This window comes from Nuphar pumila, chromosome 16 (assembly GCF_984573655.1).
Source record: "Nuphar pumila chromosome 16, dmNupPumi1.hap1.1, whole genome shotgun sequence".
Taxonomy (NCBI): Eukaryota; Viridiplantae; Streptophyta; class Magnoliopsida; order Nymphaeales; family Nymphaeaceae; genus Nuphar; species Nuphar pumila.
The window spans coordinates 76,233,600-76,241,894 of NC_143264.1; the positions used below are offsets into that span (position 1 = coordinate 76,233,600).

At 40.5% G+C, this 8,295-nt stretch overlaps 1 non-coding gene across 1 annotated transcript; it reads right to left on the reverse strand.

Moving 5' to 3' along the window:
• Positions 1 to 4,636: 4,636 nt before the first annotated feature.
• On the reverse strand, positions 4,637 to 4,779 carry LOC149813675 (U4 spliceosomal RNA). Its single transcript, XR_016428412.1, has one exon. It is a non-coding gene; the product is annotated as a U4 spliceosomal RNA (small nuclear RNA).
• Positions 4,780 to 8,295: the final 3,516 nt, after the last annotated feature.

Sequence of the window (8,295 nt, forward strand, 5' to 3'; positions counted from 1 at the left end):
TATATATATATATATATATATATATATATATATATATATATATATATATATATATATATATATATATATATATATATATATATATATATATATATAGGAGACTGTTCCACCAAAAGAAGGTCTAAAATCTACAACCAATGATAATTAACGGCGTTCCTTATCCAATAATCGTGTTTTTAATCTATCGGACTTTACATATTAGATTTTTATCATTCATTTAGTGAGCGAAATGTTTTGGATTATGATTTTTTTTATGTATAGATGCATTTTTTGAAGCGCTAAAAATCAGCTACCACAATACTTTGTATTGCAAAGTTTTAAATGCATTATGAGTCATCCATTTTTCACATTTTGAAAAACATGCCTATATTCCGTAAAGTCTTTGTGTAAAGCATATTTCTTACTAAATAAACTATAAAGAACAAATATGTGAGGCTTGATCGATGAGATGCTCCAACGTTGGAGAAGGGGAGCCGTCTAACCATCATTGGTTGTAAATTTTGGACTTTCTTTTGGTTGAACTATATATATATATATATATATATATATATATATATATATATATATATATATATATATATTTATTTATTTATTTATTTATTTATTTATTTGAGAACTGAACATATTAGGCCCCATTTCTTGTTCTGCCCCATTCTGCCCTATAGGTTTTAAGTGTTTTATAATAGATTTGAACCATTAGATGTGTTTAGCATGATCGATTTAGTGTAATTGACTCTTGGATCATGTTTTTTCGATGAAAAAATGTATTTTTCTAAGTGGAGAAAAACTAGTACCTTCATAGCCATTGATTTTGGATTACCGGAAACACCTATATACATGTCAGATTCCGACGATCCAAAAGCTGGTTACCACTAAACAAAATCTATAGATCACATCTACGGTGTTGGACATGAGAATAAATACTTAAAACTATAATTTTTGAAGGGGCCTAATGAGACCTAATGAAAAAGGGGGCCTGAGGAATGCATTACTCTCTCTCTCACTACAAGAAAAATGCTAATTAGTGACGGATATTTGCGACGGATTTTTTCCGTCGCAAAGTTGCGACGGATTAGCGGGAGAAAACTATTTGTCGCTAACATTCGAAATATTTGCAAAAGTAATGACAGAAATATTTCTCTCGCTAAATCCGTCGCTACTTAGCGATGGATTAGTGACAAAATTTTTTTGTTGCCAAAACACTACAAAAAATACTAATTAGCGACGGAATTAGCGAGGGAAATATTTCTGTCGCTAAATAGCGACAGAAAAATTCTCTCGCTAATTCTGTCGCTAATTTTCGATTTAAACCATCCCGCCTTAAGCGCGAAATTTTCCCTCCCTCCATCCCCCCCCCCCCGTTTGATTTAAACCGCCCTTCCTCTGACGATGCGCAACGGCCCTCCGAGCGTCCTCCTCCTCCCGCTACCTCTCCCCCGTGCCGTCCTCCTCCTCCCGACGGTGCCCCTCACCGGATTCCACCACCCGTCCTACCTCTCCCTCGCCTGAGGCCCTCTGAGCGTGACTGGCGTCGGCCCCTGGACCGTCCTCCTCCTCCCACTACCTCTCCCCCACGCGCCGTCCTCCTCCTCCCGGTGGTGCCCCTCGCCAATCTCCACCGTTCGTCCTGCCTCTCCCTCGCTTGAGGCCTTCCGAGCGTGATTGGTGTCGGGCCCCGGACTGTCCTCCTCCTCCCGCTACCTCTCCCCCGCGTCGTCCTCCTCCTCCCGGCGGTGCCCCTCGCCGGTCTCCTCCTCCTCACACTACCTCTCCCCCGTGCCATCCTCCTCCTCCCGGCGGTGCCCCTCGCCGGTCTCCACCGCTTGTCCTGCCTCTCCCTCGCCTGAGGCCCTCCGTCGTGATTGGCTCGCTGCGGAAGAGCGTCCCGACGCCGGAACCCGCCTGTGCAAAAAAATCTGCTCCCTGCCGGAGAACGCGTCGGCAGATTTTAAATTTTTTTAAAAAAATTAACGACGGATTAGCGACGGATATTATTCATCGCTAATTTAAAATAGCGAATGACTCGTGATGGATCATGTTCGTCGCTAATCTATCGCAAATTAGCGACGACAGTATCGACGAATAAGTTCTGTCACTACTTAGCATCAAAAAATTCGCGATGAAAGTTATTCATCGCTAATCCGACGCTAATCTGTCGCTAAACCATTTAGCGACATATTAACGTCGGATTAGCGACGGATTTACGTCGTCGCTAATCCACAGGTTTCTTGTAGTCTCTCTCTCTCTCTCTCTCTATATATATATATATATATATATATATATATATATATATATATATATATATATATATATTCAGAAATAGCACAGGATAATCTTCTAGCAACTCTACTTTCATATAACTTTGTACTTCAGCTCTTTAGTCTGAAAAAAGTAATTTCCCTAATGGCAGAAACGCTACTTGTTTTTCCAAACAAGGAAGTTTTTAAGTAGAGTAAGGATGATGAGAAATAGGAAACCTGTGTTGTTATAAGAAATGTTTAAAAAGAAGTTCCATTTCTTTTCTGACGCAATATATTTTTCATTTCTAAGACTCCATAGACTGTGAAGCTTTGCCTTTCTTCCTCTCATTTCCATCTTTTGATCGTGTTATTATTTGTGCTTTCCATCTTTTGTTAAATTAAATATTATAAAAGGTCCCCTTCAAAACCGTAATTTACAATTAATTGATCACCAAACAAAATAATCTTAATCATTTGGTCCTTTCTATTTTATTTTCTAGTGTCCACTTTGGACAAAAGCAGTTTGAATTGCGTAAAGCAAGGCATGATCAGTGCAGAGAAATTAACGGGTTTTTTTTATCTCAAAGACAGAATAATTAAGTTTTAAATCCATCATTATTTGTCTTTCTTTTGCAATGTCTTAGGCATATCAATATCAAGAAACATTCTTTTTGCTAAGCACAAAAATGAAACTAAGTAGGTACTAAGTATCTGCCGAGTCCTCTCCGATGCGCGGGAGATAGTTACTATCATAGGACTCACCAACTTCACTTGCCTATTTATATATATAGAGAGAGAACTGAACATATTAGGCCCTCTTTTCTAGTTCTACCATTAGGCCCCATAGTTTGAAGTGTTTTATGATGGATCTGAACCGTTAGATGTGTTTAACATGCTCGATTTAGTGCCAATCTACTCATGGATCATGTTTTTTTGACAAAAAAATGTATTTTTATGAGTTAGGAATAAATGAAGGATTCATAGCCATTGATTTTGGATCACCAAAAAAACCTGTAGATCACATCTATGGGTGATCCAAAAGCGGGTTCCCACTAAAAAAACCTATAGATCACATCTATGGTGTTGGATGTGAGAAAAAATACCGAAAACTACTATTTTTAAAGGGGCCTAACAGGGCAGAACAAGGGCATTACTCTCTCTCTCTCTCTCTCTCTCTCTCTCTCTCTCTCTCTCTCTATATATATATATATATATATATATATATATATAGAGAGAGAGAGAGAGAGAGAGAGAGAGAGAGAGATTTAGCAAAATGATGACGATTCAGACAGGATCGTGTCTTACTTCCACTTAAGTCATTTATCATTTCTGATCATCAACCCTTGCTTTGCATTGTAAGCCACTACTTTGTATTGTTGAAATGCAACCTTACTGATTCCTTTCTAATTGATATTGTTGTTGTGACTGAAAGTCTGAGCATATAAATATTAGCTTAACTAAGTGAGATTTCTCCGCCTTTTGGACTGTGCTAACACACACACACATTTTTTTATTTATTTAAAGCTAGGGGATTGATTGAGTAAAAAGCACCTTTTTCATGTCTTTTTTATTTTTTTTAGATCGGACATACAAATTTGATCTACACTGCGCTTGAAAGGGGTTGTGGATCGTTCGATAGGGACACGTACGTGAGCAGGCTTCAAAATTCAATAATATAGCAAAACTTAACAGCTCAAAGAAGGGTGTTTTTGCATAGGAAAAACATGAACCAAAGTCATATCCTTACTAAACAAACCATGTTGAATGCATCCATGTGGCCACATTGAGTTGATGCTTAATAGAGCTTGCACTTGTAATTCCATCTTAATAGTTCCATACCTTCATTGTTATCAGATAGTTTTGAGAGGATTGTTTTTAAAGGAATTGCTATCCGACATTTACATGTCTGTAAATGAGAGATAGGGATGGCAGTGGACCTGAGAAAATCGAGGCCCCGCCCCGCCTTGCCCCATTTGGACCGGGGATGGAGGTTAAAATCAAAATCGGTGTGGGGATGGACTTAAGCTTTTCTCCGGCCCGTCCTGTCCCCGTCTTCAATCCCTGCCTTGCCCCGCCCTGTCCCGTGTCCTCCATCCTTCTTTAGTGATGGCAGTGGACAGAGAGAAAACAGAACCCCGCCCCACCTTGTCCCGTTTGGACTGGGGATGGAAGACATGAGGCAGGGATGAAAGTTAAAATCAAAAGTGGGCCGGCGTGGTCCACTGCCATCCCTATATATACTAAATCGATTCACCTATTGGGATTATGAAGGCATAGGGCAACTGGATCAGGCTGGCCGAGTTTGTCCTTTACCATATATTTTTCCTTCCTGATAGGCCGATTGGGATGACAGTTATATAGTGATGAAGATTTTGAACCATGTATTGTAGGGTTTACCCCTTGGGGGACCCTTCCAGAAATTCTCCAAGGCCTGGGCCAGACCCAGGCCTAGGAGGGGGTTTGGAAATAGTTTTCAACCAGCAATTGACGCGCCTCGGTTTTACCTCACTAGCTGCGTCATTGCCCCAAGCGCAAAGATGCTTTGTTTAGTCCCACAAGCCCTGTTTTATAGCCATCGCTAACCACTGCATCTCTTCCTCCCATCGATATGGGACTAAAACAAAAAGCACGCCATATACCCACCTTTTACCCCCCACTTGCTATTCCCTTCCATAACAGCGTCAAACTATATAGCACAATATCGAAAATATTTGTCTATTATATGGTACAACTCTGGTTAATACGATTCATATATTACTCCTTTGATACACGTATACGAAACTCAGCCGGGTCATACTCGGATCAGTGCATTGAGAATATATAGGACTGAACCAGCAGGTTGAACCTGCCCAGCCATTTAACTGGACCTAGATCTGCTCCAATAATGAACCAGCTGGACCTTTGCCTACAAGTAGGCTCAAGAGTACCGGTGTCAACCAGTCGGTTCTCTGCCAGGAATGGATGGATCTGGTTGTAGATCCAATTAAAAGGTGGTGTTACTGCATCCAGACCCTGATCCAACAAGGTCTTCCATGAGAAAACCTACCCAACTCGATGTCATCTTTTCATATTTTCTAAAATTGAAAAAATTGCAGATCTTAATATATCGAGTCAGACCCAGGTTTCGATGAAATTCCATTGATTATACTTGGCTCCGTATACTAAAGGGTGTGTTTGGATATTTTGGAGGAGAAATCTCATGGAGAGATGAATTCTAAATTAATTGGAATTCTTTTTTCCGGACCAGAAGGGGTTAAACCCGATCCGATCCGACCCGATCCGATCCGATCCAGCTCATTTTTATCAAAAACGTTTTCTGAATCGTCCACTGTCAGCCTTCGTACCACGTGGAGACGTACGTGATTGGGCCACGTTTTCAACAGCGATTGCGTACTGCTCCGTGGGCCCCACTGAGAATCGTACCGCCCGCCGATTCTTGGAGCCCATTACATGCGCACGCCAGCACCCCCTTATACTTTGATCCCAGTTCTTTCATAATTTACAAAAGTATCACAGACTTCTGTGTTTTTTTCTCATCTTTTTGCTTAAAAAGGAATTAAGAAAAAGAATGGCAACAATGTGAGAAATTCTTTCTTCCCAAACAGGGAACTCGGCACGTGCCAGAGACATCTGACTAATCTTGGGGACCGGCCACAGCCATTAACTATGTCCTATAAAGATACATTGACACGAGCACGTGTAACACGAATTCGACTTGTAATTTAAAAAAAAATGAGAAATAAGATACCAGGACAACGGATTTTTTACATTTAAGTCAATAAATGATTATCTTTTGATATTTTAATAGTAAAAAACATTTTCATGAAAATAATATTAAGAGGTATTAAAATAATAATTATACACGTCTGTGTCTAAGCGTGTCCGCTTAACCAGGGGACATTAATGAAGGAGCGGAGCAAAGAGAACTGGGTCTAGCAAGGTTCATTCAGATCCACTTTAGATTTTGAATTTTTTCCATCTTTTAAGTACGTGTTTGGAACCATTCAATGAGAGCAGACCAGGTGACCTGTAGTAATTTGACATCTTCACCGTCCATTGCATCATCCGATGAGGACCACACGATCTTTATGAAATTTGGGGACCGTGAGTATGCCAAATCACTTTAAGTGATTTGGGAGATCACCTTATCGGGTTTCCCAATCGATGGATCTTCAAGAAGCTAACGACTCGTTCTGGGAGTCTTGTATCAAACAGGCCAACAAAGTTAGGAAAACTCATTTTGAACCTAAACCCAGTTTAGAACTGGAGACACTCAGGAGTTGGCACATGGTTTGGTCTGACTCGATTCATCAATCAGCTCGGCTCACTTTTTCAACTGCATATTTTATGAAATGTATTAAAAAAATAAAGAAATCAAGGCTTATTTCTTGCGCACACACATTAATTGAATGTGTGCTAAACCCAACATTAATTAATTGAATATTTTAAGAGTGATTTATTACTATTTTGCCAATTAATCACGATTTCAGTTGACCGGCCTAGGTTTACCCATCTGCTCTGATTTATGAGGATCTCATGGAAGTGCAATTCTCAGAAAAATTAAAATAGATTACCACCGCAGGGGCGGTTGTGAGCAGTGTTGTGAGAGGCATACGCCTCAGGTACGCCTCGGAGGCGAAGCGCAGGCTCAACGCCTCGCTTCGCCTCATCGCATTTAACAACCTTGGTTGTGAGGGTGTTGAGACGAAGGCACCGGATCAAACCCCACTGGCACACGGGTCGATAGCTTTCAAAGGTGGGCCATGTAAGGCAGGGTGGTCATGGGCCCCCACCAAAGCCCTTTGTGATTTGAGGCCACCGCCTAGAGCTTCGAATGAGAAAAAAATATATAACCCTAGCATTTAGCATGCTGAGGACTTCCAATGAAACACGGCACTGGGCCTCCAACAAATATATATATATATATAAAAGAAAATACGAGCCTCCAATGAAATATGCCTAGGGCATCAACTTCTCTTGAGCCGACCCTGGGCCCCACCTGGTGTTTTCTTCGCTTCAACTCGTCATTAAAAAAAAGTATGATAATAGATTAGATAAATGATTATGGCTTTTACAAATCCAAATATTACCTCAAAAACACCATGTCCAATATAAAGTTTATATCTTATTAGGTGTGTCAATAGATAGGAGCCTATAGGGTTGGGGTTTGGTTACAAAGAAGTGGGGTTTGATTAAGTATTCGACTTGGATCCATGAGGTTCATTATTAAATGTAAATTTTTGAAGGAAGACGGGTATATGGTTTATGAAATTTTATGCCAAACCCAGGTCCGACCCAAGTTCCGATTAGGATATGTAATTTTTTAATGTTAAAAAACTTAAAAACTATTATTTTACCATGTCTGATTTATGTAATTCTTATCGGATCCAGGTATGGCTTGTCATATGAAAATCCATCAGACCTGAATCTGAGTCAGATACCCACATCACTTAGTTGGATCTGGGTTTGAACCCACTCATTTTAGGGGGATACAACCCATTGAGACCCCTATATCCTATAAGGGCAGGGTGTCCATTGCTTCAGGGAGACACCATTACATTTGGACCTCGTAGCCGCTCACCCAAAACGACTTTAAAATCCAAGTCCAGATCTTCTAGCTCAACATAAGATTAGGCCAGATCTACTAATTTTCATTTATGGAACAAAATCCAAACCCAATTCATCCCAAGGCTCCCCAAACATTTTTTGTCACATGGGCACGTCAAAGAGACACGAGACACGTCATTGTTGTTTATTTTTTTTTTTAAGAATCGGATACGAAAGGACACGACACAGGGTAAGTTGAAGTATCCCTGAGACATGACCCTGCCCCCACCCGGTTCTCTCACTTAAATTTCCGGGATAGGTCCTGGGGTTATATTGGTCACTTCAGTGGGCACGTCCCCATGGTAGGCCCGCTTCCAATGGAAGGATGCCACTTTCGTTATTTCATCAACATAGCTGGGCATTTCTCTTGAACGTTCCGTGCGAATCTCTCTCTCTCTCTCTCTGTCCCCCCTGCCACCGTAATTCTATCTCCGATTTCGTACGTTTT